Genomic DNA, 12,785 nt, shown 5'->3' with positions numbered 1-12,785 from the left:
GCTACACAAACAACTGTTAGTAATTTGAAACTTTTTAAGTAAAGTAATATGATTTGAATTGGTGTGGATGCATACACTGTTTTAATGAAACGCAAGTATAAATATGCTAGCAAATGCTACACAAAAATTGTCAGCAGTTTTTAATCTGCAACGAACTTTAAACAGTGTACAAATTAATTAAATGAACCATGTGATTTAACAGGAAGTTATTTATAGAGGAGTACTAGGCGAAAACAATTTGTCTGAGGAAGTCTTCATATTAAGACGACGAAAAGCGCTTAATTCTATTTTATATATTTATTTGTTTTACGTGTTTTATTGAGTTGAATTCACTTCATTAACTATTTTTTAATAAACAGTTATCACATTTTCAACATGAAGAGCTGTCATTTCCAATTGAAGCGAATATGAAATAGGCTACAGAGAGGGTACTGTTTGGACTGTTTTTGCAGCCATTATTTACTTGTTGAGTTTGAACCTTCTTCTAACTGTGCAGGATCGCCAGAAGGGCTTTGTCTTGAGAGATCTCCCACAACCCCTGATTTTGCATAACCCCTCGACCCCATGGACAGTGTCTTCCATTCTGAATATTCCCCTCTCAGCCCTGGGGAGAAAATTCTCCCACAGTGTCCTGAAAAGGACCCTGCAACTTTCAAAACCACATTTTCTTACTCCCATGCTGGTTCCTGGAGATGACCCTTTGTGGGGTAGAGAAACTTAGTCCAATGGCAGACAAGGTCTTTCCATCCTTCTCACTCAGAAGAGTCTCACAAACTGTTGGTCCAAATAAGATGGAGCCATCAAAGGAGGCATTAATAAAGGCTTGTTTGAAAGGCTCTGCAAAATTGCAAGCCTCATGGCAATGCCCGAACCAGCAGCCCTTGAGGTACCCTATGCAGCATGGAAAATAAACCTCATGGACACATTCATTAGTAACTAAATGGTGGCCAGTCAGGAGGAAAAGGTTTTATGATCCTGAGCGGACATGGACACTGGGGTTGAGCTAGAAAGTTCTTTTACTAAGGTCCTTTTGTAGCCTCAAAGTGGGATAAATAGCTTAATGCCCTCAAGGTGAACATGGAAGAGGCATAAACTCTTTTGCCAAGTCTGTCCAAAGTCCAGGGTTCCCTATTCAGGTGATGGACATAGGAGCTCTCCTGGGCAAGCTCCTTTGTGGTGGCTGCTTCAACAACCATGGCATCTAAAGGGATACCCTTGGCCCAAACAACATATCTGTGGGGGCACTAAGAATCTTATCCGCTCATTTTGGTATTGGCTCTACTGTATCCAGCTCCTTCCAAGCCCTGGAAGACATCAGCAGTCTGCTGGATGGACACCCTGGCACCCAGGTAGGAAATGGGCTAGACCCAAAAGCCTCCCACAACACTTATTCCTCTGAAGTTGGGCTTTGGGCTGTCCAACCACCCCACTAGTGCAGGATTTCTAAAATATCACCAAAGGAGACATCGTCGGGCAGGGACTTAGGGGGACCCTTCTCCTTCCTCAAAATCTGTGTCCATGTTGACTGATTCCTTTTACACAGCCTGTTCTGGGGGACTCTCGGTGGGATGCTTTGGGGAGGTATCGGAAGATGCTAGGGGTTCCACAGTGGGAAGAGTGTGGAGGCACTGGGTGACTGGCTGCCCATGTGGCAAACTGGAGGCCTCAGGCACCAAACCAGGAGGAGGAGGGGGAGGTACTATGGCTGGGAAAGAACACTCTCTACCACTTCAAAAGCCAAAGGGCTCTGAACCAATGAAAGCTGTCACACCAGAGCCAAAGCCACCGGAGCTGTCACTTCTGGAGAGCTCGAGCCCCCTGTTTCAAAGGGGGAGTCGGAGCCAAACTGTCAAAAGCCAAAGCTCCAAGAGGAAGCAAAGGCTCCGAAAGCTTTGGAGATAACACCCCCCCTCCCGGAACTGACCTCAGTGCTATGACTGAGAGAAAGTACAGTTGTGTACACTTACCATAAATGTAGATGTTCGACTGTCTTCACTATTGCAGTCATCACATTTGGGTTATCCCAGCTGGGGTAGCCCTTGGCTGGCCTGAATACCAGAGACTTAGTATTTCTGCATTGGTTGTTTTCACTTGAAGACTGACAACTACATTGGGGAGTAGGGCATTGTGGGTATAGGGAGCTCAAGTCAGGAAGGTCAAACTGCAGAAAAGCGGCCAATCGGTTTTGAAGATCAGAACTGAGACCCACAGATTAATTAAATGAAGAGGACAACATCAGATCAAGAAGGATGGCCAAGAGCTTAGGCACTCCCATTTCTAACATGATAGTACCTTTTCTGGACATCAGACAAATGAAGACCCAACCACTAAACTGCTGCATCATCTTAACAATAGTCTCCTCAAATGAAAAGTTCTTCCAAAGGGAACTCAGACAAATGGGATTTGTAAAGGTTAACATGAGAGGTATACTATGTATCCACCTTAAGGCAACTTTTCTGAATTCAGGAACATCCTAACTACAATGTTTTTGCTACATATTCACTCAGAAAGCTGACACATACTGTACACTTTGTGGTAACCTTTATGAAACCCCCAGAAGAGTCTTCTTCATCTGAAGCACAGGTTACAGGAGAATGAATTTTGGAAGAAAAAGCTAGGGAGTCATATCCAGAGCAGAGTTTCTCTTCTTCCTCCCTTAACCTATTTAGGGGAGAAGATAAAGAAAGGGAAGAAAAAATGAGAGAGAGAGAAAAGAAATAGTTGCTTCAGACACAGCAGTCTTGAAAATACCCTAGGTAAAAGTCCTGTGATTCTTTCTGAGGATCAGTGGAAGACTGGAATGAAATGTTACACTTAGTTTTCTGCTTCTTCTTAAATGCAACATCTGCTCACAGCAAACATGGCTCTGAGCCATTAAGTACCTTCATGAAGAAGCCAAGAACTTCTTCCCCAAGATCTGAGATATGCTGTCAGGTCCCTCCGAAATTAAAAGAAGAGGTTTCCCTCTTCTCGCCCAAAGTGGGCAACTGGTTGGACGTGAAGGACATGAGATACTGCTGCACCATATCAGATTTCAATGGAGTCATGATAGAAGGAGCAACATCAGCAGATGGAGAGACTCAACAGCAGAAATCTCTATCCTGAGTTTCTTAGATGAATTCTTCAACATCAAATGGATGTTTTCAGGTGAGGACTCTAACACCATTTTATCTTGAGCAAGCAAAGTTTTTGACTGCCCCTAGAAAATCTTAAATGAAGTCAAGTGGGTATGCAGGAATTAGGTACAAATGCCTGACAGAACAGTCCTTACAGTCATGCTCTTCACTCAAAATGGATACTTAGTATTGTGATATCTGTGAGGAATCTGCCTCCCACAATCAGATTTCTCCATCTTTCATGACATGTACAAAACTTTTAAGTACAAAAATTAAAGGAGGCTCCTCAACTGTGATACTTATCTGCTCAATGGCTGAATCGTATGACTGACAAACCAAATCAGTACTTGGTTGGTGACAAGTAAGTTAAAGTATTTCACATCCACGCATCCTTTATCTACCTCTAAAATGCACTGGAATGAGGTTGTACAAGGGGAGGGCACCCAGGCTTTGGTATGTTGGCCAGAAGTATGCCCATCTTTGGCAGGATATCCTATCAGTTAATACTGCAACAGTGCTCCAAAGATAGACATCACAAGTTATATACTTACCAGAAAAGATTTGTCTGGTCTCTGAACACTGGAACACAAGGAATGGTGCCTTTGGCACCAGCTTTCTTTGCAACAATCTCCTGACAAGCTCGAGTTCCAGTTGTATCCTACAATCCCATTCCCTGAAGAGATGCTTCAGAGTGCACAAGAAAAACTAACCACTATATGTTATCAATACTATTCGTGCACAATGTGTTAAAAACATAATTAAAGGAATCCTGAAGAACAACAACTTTGGGATCTTAAGAGGTCCTGTCCGGAGACCGTAAAACAGAACACAACTCCTTCCTAATCTTGTGGGTCTACCCCAATAAGACTTTCGGTCCCGAAGGAGGCTCTATTCCATGAAAGTGTGCAAAAACTACTGTGCTGTGTGAATGCTTATAAAGTTGCCCAGTTAGCTGCTGATGAAATATCTACCTAAAGTACTTTTTGAAGAAAACTAACTGAAGTAGCCTGAGCTCCAATAGTGTATGCTCTCAGTCTGGTGATCAAGGTTTTCCTTCTGAGGAATAATAGGAAATTAAATCATACAGACATCTTGTTACTGTAGCTTTAAGACAAATTTTGTTCTTTTCTTGGTTGAAGAAAAGGAAATAAATAGTTGTTTGTCAAGTCTAAACTCTTGTATTGTACAAACACAAACTTAGCTATGTACACCCAAAGTGACTAGTATTCCCTTTTCTTTGTATACCTAGGAAAAAATAATGACAGACTAATGGATTGGTTCAAGTTGGTCTGAGTAGCCAATTTAGGAATAAATTTGGGTTAAATTCTTAGTGTAACCCTGTCTGGATGGAATGCCAAATATGGCCACTAAGAGGAGAATGCATGAATCCTTGATGTTCTCTCACAGATACTGGCTATCAGAAAGGCAGTTTTTCAAGCCACAAATTTTAAATCTACAGAATCTGACATTTCAAAGGGGGGGGGGCTTTGTTACTTTCTATTGGGCAACATTTAAATCCAAGGTGAGCAGTGTGGCCGAGGGAGGCCTAGTGTAAAATATTCCTTTCAAAAAGGCCTTGCAAGTCTTGTGTGATGCAAGAGAAGATGTTGAAAAGCAGAAATGAAATTAAATGGCCAGTAATTGGAGCTTGATTATAGAATATCTAGACCCTTCCTGAAAAATAGGAGCCCAAAAGGTAAGAATTTCCAAATCAGAACCAGACAGGTCAATGCCTCTTTGTGTGGCCTACAAGGTACGTTTTTTCTACCTGCCTCTATACATCTTTTGAGCAGATAGTTTCTGCTAGGTAAAGAGCAAAATAACCACCTCTTAAGGAAAAGATGGATCACTGGCTATCATGAAGTGCAGTAACCCTGCGATCTAGATGAAGGGAATGAACATCTGGATGAGAAAACATGGATGGATGGTGCAGAAGACTGCAATGCTTTGGTGAGAAAATATCTTCATTGCAAAGGAGGCCAGGACAAGAGGTACTAAATCTGCTACTGCCAAAACATCCTATAATAGCAACCTTGCCTTATTACTCTGGCTTTCTGTATGAATTTTTCTAACTGGAAGAGGTGGAAAAGCATAAAGGAGATCTAGTGCTTAACAGTGGGCAAATGCTTCTCTGGAGAGTCTGTCCCAACAGATGGATGATAATGAAAAAGTTTCTGCATTTGGTTTTTAAAGGTAAAATCAAGAGATCGCAGCAAGGTCTGCTCCACCTTTAAAAAATTATTGGAGTTATTTTTTTTGTTGACAGACCATTCCTGAGGAAGCAGTATATGCGTTGCTATGGGAAAGTGGTGCGACTTTAAGGCCCATTCCAATAAATGTACAGCTTCTCTGAAGAACGGGTGTAACCTTGTCCCTCTGTTTAAATTCCACACTACTGCCATGCTGTCCAATAGTACAGCAATGATGCCTACAACATTAGGAAAACTGCTCTCGTCTCCAGTACACTGATGTGCATGTGCCCTGGGTAGCCCTGTTAATCTAAAGTCCTCCACCCCAGAATGGACACATCTGTGGTCACCATGGTGGTTGGGGATGGGCAAATAAAGGATGCACCACCTGAAAGATTCTGATATTTTGTCCACCATAAGAAACTCTTTATGCATGCCTTGTTCTTGTACATCACAGGATGAAGGCTTTGGACTTACACTCCTGAGTGCCCACTGAAGGATCTTCATGTTTAGACTGGAGAATAGAATGGTCTGGAACACACCAGTTGAGTTCCAGTACTCTGAGAACTACAAATGCTGAGGAAACCTGTGCATACAGATGACTTTGGACTTCCTTGGTTATAGTAATAAACCTTTGTTCTTCAAGGCTTTTGCTATCTTGATACGTAAATTTGTATCTTTGAAGTCTAGACAGTAGGTAGTCTCCTGCCTGCAGACAGCACAGGATGAACTGCACCATAACCATCCTAAAGACTCCTTCACATATTGATAATAAATGACTCAGGATGAGAAATGGTTTGAGATTCTCTGTTTTGCTGGGCACCAAGAACAACCTAGTGTAGAATCTGGATACTTTCTGTTCTGGTCTTACCACCTGGCCCTTTTTTGGGGGGAACCTCCTTCATAGCTGCCCTCCTTTGACAGGGTGTCACAGTGGGGGATTAGAGGGAAGGTTTCTGGCCATCTCTTAAAAAGGAATATAGCAGCCTCTGGATATAACATGCTTATCCACCTGTTTCGCCCTATTGCTAGCCATGGGTAGAGGTGGAGGAAAAGATATTCCCTCGACTCTCTCTCCAGAGCAGGACAATCAGACAACCATTCAGAAAGTACATTTATGTGAACTTACCATAGCAGTAGATGCCCTGCTGATCAGTGTTGCAGTACTTCAATACTACTGTGGGTCATCCCACAGAGGTAACCTGATGTCTGGCCAGTGTACCAAAGCCAGAAGCCTTCCATATGCTTGTACATCTGACAGACACAGGAGCAAAACACTCTCAGATCATCTAAGCCAGGAGATACTACACAAGCCTATCTAAAAGGAGTGAAGAAGGAACCACTCCCTCCTTAGATAACAGGGTGTATAGAGAAGTACAAAAATAGCAAGGACGGAAGGATAGCGAGAATGCAATAATGCAACACTAGTTAGTAGGACACCTGTTAAGTTCTTATACCACTGTGCTATGTCCTTCCTCAGATCACTGTTGCAGTATTCCAATATTAATGAGTGGTTCCCAAAGCTTAGAAGCTGGATAGAGTAGATGGATGGGAGACAGGACAGCTGTCTACCAATCTATGTAGTACAGACCTGGAGAAAGAAGTCCTTAATCTAGAATAGCTGTCTAACTTTGTAGCATTTTGTGAAGGTGTGAACAAAAGACAACAAGGCTGCTTCCATAATGGCTCCTGAATCAATGTTCTTTGAGAAAGCACCAGAAGATAGTGCTCTGGTGGAGTGTGCTTCCATGGTTTAAGACAAGAATTTATGGTAGGAATAATAGAAGTAAATAGATTTTGATATCCAGCTGGAACTTGATTTCTGACCGTATTGCCCAATTTGCTTTCCTGGAAGGAAAACAAGAAGCTAGTTCATTTTATAAATGTCTTTAGTCTTTCCAAGGTAGAAATCTAGCTGTCTGCACATCAAAGGACTGCAGCAGCCTCTCACCTCTGTTCTGCAGGTCTAAAAAGAAGGTACGTAAATGTATATCCTTACTGAAAGAAAATTCGGTGACCACCTTGGGCATGAAAAGTTCTTGCCCTAACAGAAACTTTAGCCTTATGGGAAATAAGAAAAGGAGGGTTAGCTATAAGGGCATGAAGCTCAAAAACCCTTCTAGCAGAAGTAAGGGCCACCAATAAAATAGCTTTCCAAGTACACAACTTTAGGGATGCAGAAACTGCTAGTTCAAACGGTGGCAAGGTAAGTGTCTCCAAAATAAAGTTGAGATACCACAAGGGTGGAATAGCATTCGTAGGTGGACTCATATGAAACACACTAGTTAGAAATTGCTTAACTTTGATTCTTGAGAGCAAGGGGAGGTTAAGAGGCATGCAGGTAGAAATGGCAAAATACATATGGCTTTACAGAATAAGCAAGTCTATTTCTGAGCAGCTCACACAAGTAGAACAAAACTGTAGGGACCCCTACATGAAGGGGGTTCCCATTCATTTCATGACAGATGGCAGAAAATCGTTTCCATTTGGAGATCTAAGACTTTCTAGTGGTAGTCGTTCTCACCTCCAGGAGCACTTGAAGCATGTCCTCAGAAAAGTGGTGCCTGAAATGGATTAAAAATCTATCTTACAGAGTATCATATTGAGAGCATGTAAGCTGTGATGAAGCAGAGAGCCCTTTTCTGTGCAAGTCCACTTTGTTGGATAACTTTCAAGTGACGGCCTTGGGGTAGGTGAAGAAGTGGGAAGAAGTGTTGCCTGGCTCAGAAGGGAGGCAACACGCCAGATTTTTGGTCTGTCTCATTGGATCTTAAGTACAGCCTTTGTGACTGGGGGTGAAGGGTTTAGAGATACTTCCCCTCATAGCTGAAAGGTATAGCATCTATCCTTCAAGCCTAGGGACAAGGAAGATCTGGAGTAAAACAGCTTGAGCTGTTCATTCAGAGTGGAGGCAAAGAGATCTACATGAACAATACCCCATTTGTGGCCTATGTCCAGGAAGACTTCCCTGTTTAGAATCCCTCCATGAGGGTCTTCCATGGCCCTGCTTAGAGAATATGCAAGTACATGGTCTTTGGATGGAATGCAAATGGCCAGTAGGGACAGATTTGTCTTCAGCTAGCCTGCACAGCTGGTTGAACTTGGTCCTCCCTGTTTGTTGCTCTACCACATTACTACGGTGTATTTTGGAAAAATCTTGAGAGGGCATTGGGTCCATATGTGAAAAAAACACCTAAAGAGCTAAAATAAGTGCCCTCATTTCCTTGACATTGATGTGATCCCTCCTCTGGGACCACTGACCCCAAACTGATGAAGCACCTGCTCAGGCTTCCAAAGCCAGAACTGATGAATCGATCTGCAGTTCCTGCCTGGAAGTGGGCAGGTGGAAGGAAAGGCCCTAATTTAGTTGGATTTGAGAAATCCACCATCATAACTCTTTCTTCAAAAAGGGCACTAGAGAGAGAGAGATTTGGAAGGTCAGTGGATGACTATGCTTGAGATCAAAGAGATTTCAGGTACCACTATATCTTTCCCACATGCAGCATGTCATAGTAGCATAGGAATGATTTCTGCTATGTATCCCAGGGTTCCTAGAATCTGCCTTGCAGGAGTAAACTGAAGGAGAAGGGACTGAACTCTCTCTTGGGAAAGAAAGGCAAGGCAGTCAGTCGGACATCTAATCTAACCCAGTAAGACTAGATTCTGGGAGGAGTTGCAGAAGATTTTTGGAGATAGAGGATGAATACCAGTCTTTCCTGAAATGAGACTGTGAAACTGAGATGAAGATGCAGGGTGTCCTGAAAGTAGCCTGTATAGAACATACAGATATGGGAAAATCTGTATTCCCTGGGTTGTACAAAATGCAATAGCTAGCATGAGGCACTCAAGACCCTGGCAGTGGTAGATAAACTGAATGGTTAATAAGAAAACAAAAAGTGCAATGAAAATACAGAGAACTTGAGGACTTTTTTGCAGGTGGCGTGAACAGGGATAGGTATTTATGCATCCTTCAAGTCTAGGGAAACAAGAAAGGCCTGAGGAAGGATGACAAGAAGAAGAATTTGCAGTGAAAGCATCCTGAAAATATGACACCTCCAGAAAGGTGTTGAGGCAAGTCAATAATAAGTCTCAAAGTAACCTCTTTTCAGGGGACTAGAAAAAAATCTTGAATGAAAGCCTTCTCCTAGATAATGGTTTGGCACCAGTTCTACTGTAACCTGGGTGAGAAGACCTTCTCAGAGATTAGATTGGAAGGAGAAGAACTTATCTTTAAGATATCATGTAAAGAAACTTATGGTCCTTGGGTACTTCATAAAACCTATCAGGCTTCTTGGGTGCTGGGAATAAGGAGAATTAGAAGGGTATGCAAGAGCATCCAGGAAGACCTCCAAGACTGGAAGGAGAGGAGAAGGCATAAGATCACCTACCTACAGCAAGCTGTAGTTATCTAATTTGTTCATCAGATACCTGTCTGGATCAAAGTATTGCATCATTTTAATATAGTTTTGCAAAAGGAGAGTCAGAGGACAAGATGCCCTCAATATCAGAAACAAGCTGACCAGGAAAATGTATTTGCAATAAATATGCAAATGATTGCTACCTGAATCAGATTTCCCCTCCTCTTAATATGAAGATTCATGTCACCTCTTCTAAGAGGGGAAGGGAAGCTAAGGGAAGGATTAGAAAGAATGAAAGGGGTTTCAGAGATCTTATGTAAGCCATGACAGATCTCCATCCAATTCGTTTTCCTGAGACATCTGAACAGCACAAAGTGCGGCAGGTCAAAACACTGGTGGACCTCAATGTTCCATGCACCTCTTCCCTCATGAGGATTTCAGGAATGCTCTCCAGTCCCTTGGAAATAATCACCCTGTCATACCCCCCCTTCATAACCGTACTTGTATAAGTGGTTGGATGTGTGAGAGTCAGACACCATACAGGCTTTTGGCAGGGTAATGGTAGAGGATGCCTGAGTGGTCGGATATACCATGGATCCTGCAATATCTCAGCAGGTACATATGAATCAGAATGGGCAGCGGAAGGGTCAGGCTGAGCCTTAGCCTTCTTGAACTTCCTTTTTTGGTGAGTGGGACGACCAAGGCTGAGGACTCCTCCATTGTGGTTTGCATGTGACATTTCAGACACTGGGTTCCTAAGCATGTGTTTAACAAAAAAAGTCGAGTACAGAGGGTTTTAGTTCAACCCCTAGACAAAATAAGCAATGGGTTGGAGGTCCTTATAGGGTATCTGTCTACCAGTCACATTTCCATCTCTTATCTGACATTACAAAAATATTTAATTGAAAGATACAAGAAAAAGAAGGTTCTCCAACAGGCTACTTATCTGAATAAATGTAGGCAAATGGTAGAAAATAAAGTTGACAGCAGAACAATGGGAGTGAAGGTCTTGCGTTTGTACTGGAGACAAAAATAGTAAGACAATTTTATACCCCTACATCCACTTTTTTATCACTATACCCATGCCACACATAAAAGTGTATGGAAGGTTTTTGGCTTTGTTATGTTGGCTGGTTATCATGCACAGGTAATCATGAACAGTATTGGAATACTGAAAAAAAATGACCCAAGGAAGAACATACTATATTGCTAGAAGCTTCTAAATGATCTTCTAAAACCCTGATGGTTTGGACCATCTTAGCCTCAGGGGCAGCAGCTAGACAATTTCCCCTCTTGCACGGGAACCCCTGTCATACTGCTGTCTACCCTAGGACTTTTGGTTCCTTTAAAAGGATCTCTAGGGAACAGAAAGCTAGACTCCAACAGCTGAAAGCATCTTGCCAACTTGTTCACACTACAGAAGTCCTTCTCTCACCTTCTGCCCAAACAAGGACCTGTTAAAAGGAGTATCAAGGGACTCCACCTTACAGTGATCCACAAATTCTTCTTAGATGCAGCCAGACTCATCTCCTCTTGACTAGTCCCTAATCTAGCCACTTAAGATGCATCATCTGTGAAATTATGAATCAGTCACATAGCAAGTGATGATATAGAAGAAATCACTGCTATTTGGGTTTCTAAGGCCTCAGATGGCCCACAGGCAACTGTTTTGAGTATCAGAAGCTTTCTCCTTCAGTGCCCTCTGAAAACCAGTCATGTGTCATGTAGTTTTGAGCTCTAATTTAGAATGTCCATTCAGACAGATGTGGTTTCCTAGCCTATTCATCATCCTAGAGTCTCTACTCTAGGGACTGAGAGCCTATGCACCTTCTGGGATGTTATCCTTTGTGGCAGCAGGCACAGTTATGAAGTTCAAAAGGGAGCCTTTACTCCACTGCTTTTTCTATCCATCAGGGTTTGCAGCTCTCTATCAAGCTTCATTGGAACTGGTTCAGTAACGTCTGACTCCTTCCAAGCCTTGCTGCACACTATTTCTATCAACCTGTCTGGGGGCGGAACACAAACCACTAAGGGCAAGAACTTATAAGGCCTCCTGCAAAATTTCTTCTTTGGCTGAGGTGGGTCCATGGTCTAACAGCTCCACTGCCTCATTTCCAGCACCTTACAAAAGGTGGCTTCCTCTGGAGGAGATGAGAAATCTCTTTTTTTTTCAAATATCTTTATTAAATTTGCACATATGAGAAAGGCAATCTTAGATTTACATAAATGGAAAACAGAATCAGAAAATCATTTACAAAACCACTGGCTATGCCCATGCTCCAATCCTGACTGAGCTCACCAAAGATTTTACTTCTTTCCAGTCCCCTCCCTTTCACTTCTACTGATTATTCTTAACTTATGATTGATCCCTCTACTGACCAACCTGCTTTTTTTCTCTTCCTTTCTTTTCTTTCACACTTCCTATATCTTCCTGCTTCATGCTATATCACTACATTCTTGTCATCTTTTCTTCTCTTACTCACTTACTGGTTACTTCTATGCTAATCTATGTCCTAAATACTAGTGCCAGGCACAACTTGTACTTTTCTACTTTGTGCATACTTCATTTCTGTTACTAACTCTCCATATGTCACTATTTTTCTCAAATCCTCTTCTTTCCATGACAGTCTCACTCTAGCAATTATTTCTTTTTAATATTGCTTCTCCACTGCTATCTCTTGTTTTACTACCTCTGCATTTTTCTAAACTACTTAATAACCGTTCCTTTATCTGCTTTCATATTTTACACTGTTTGTTTAATTGTTGTTTGCTTTTTGTCTTTGACTGATTGTTTTTTGATTCATTGATTTGTTTTGTACTGTAAAGTTAATAGTATGATAATGGAGCTTTTCTCCTCGGGCCTCTGCTGAAAATGGACATGTATCCAGCCAGACTAGCCCGGTTAACAAATGTAAAATAAATAAAAATAAATAAAATAAAAAAACATACAAAATTATATCACTTTAGTTGCAAATGGTTTACATCAGAGACCCCACTGAAACAACTCATCACTTATAAACTATCCAGTCATTGTCAGTTAAGCATTATATAGCTTATTCAAATCCTGCCTCTGAAACCTCTTTCTTGCTTTGCGTATATTGTTCCCACAATTCCCATTTTTT

This window comes from Protopterus annectens, chromosome 1.part0 (genome assembly GCF_019279795.1).
Source record: "Protopterus annectens isolate FY-2018-M chromosome 1.part0, PAN1.0, whole genome shotgun sequence".
Lineage (NCBI taxonomy): Eukaryota > Metazoa > Chordata > Ceratodontiformes > Protopteridae > Protopterus > Protopterus annectens.
Note: the sequence above shows the minus strand (reverse complement) of the source record.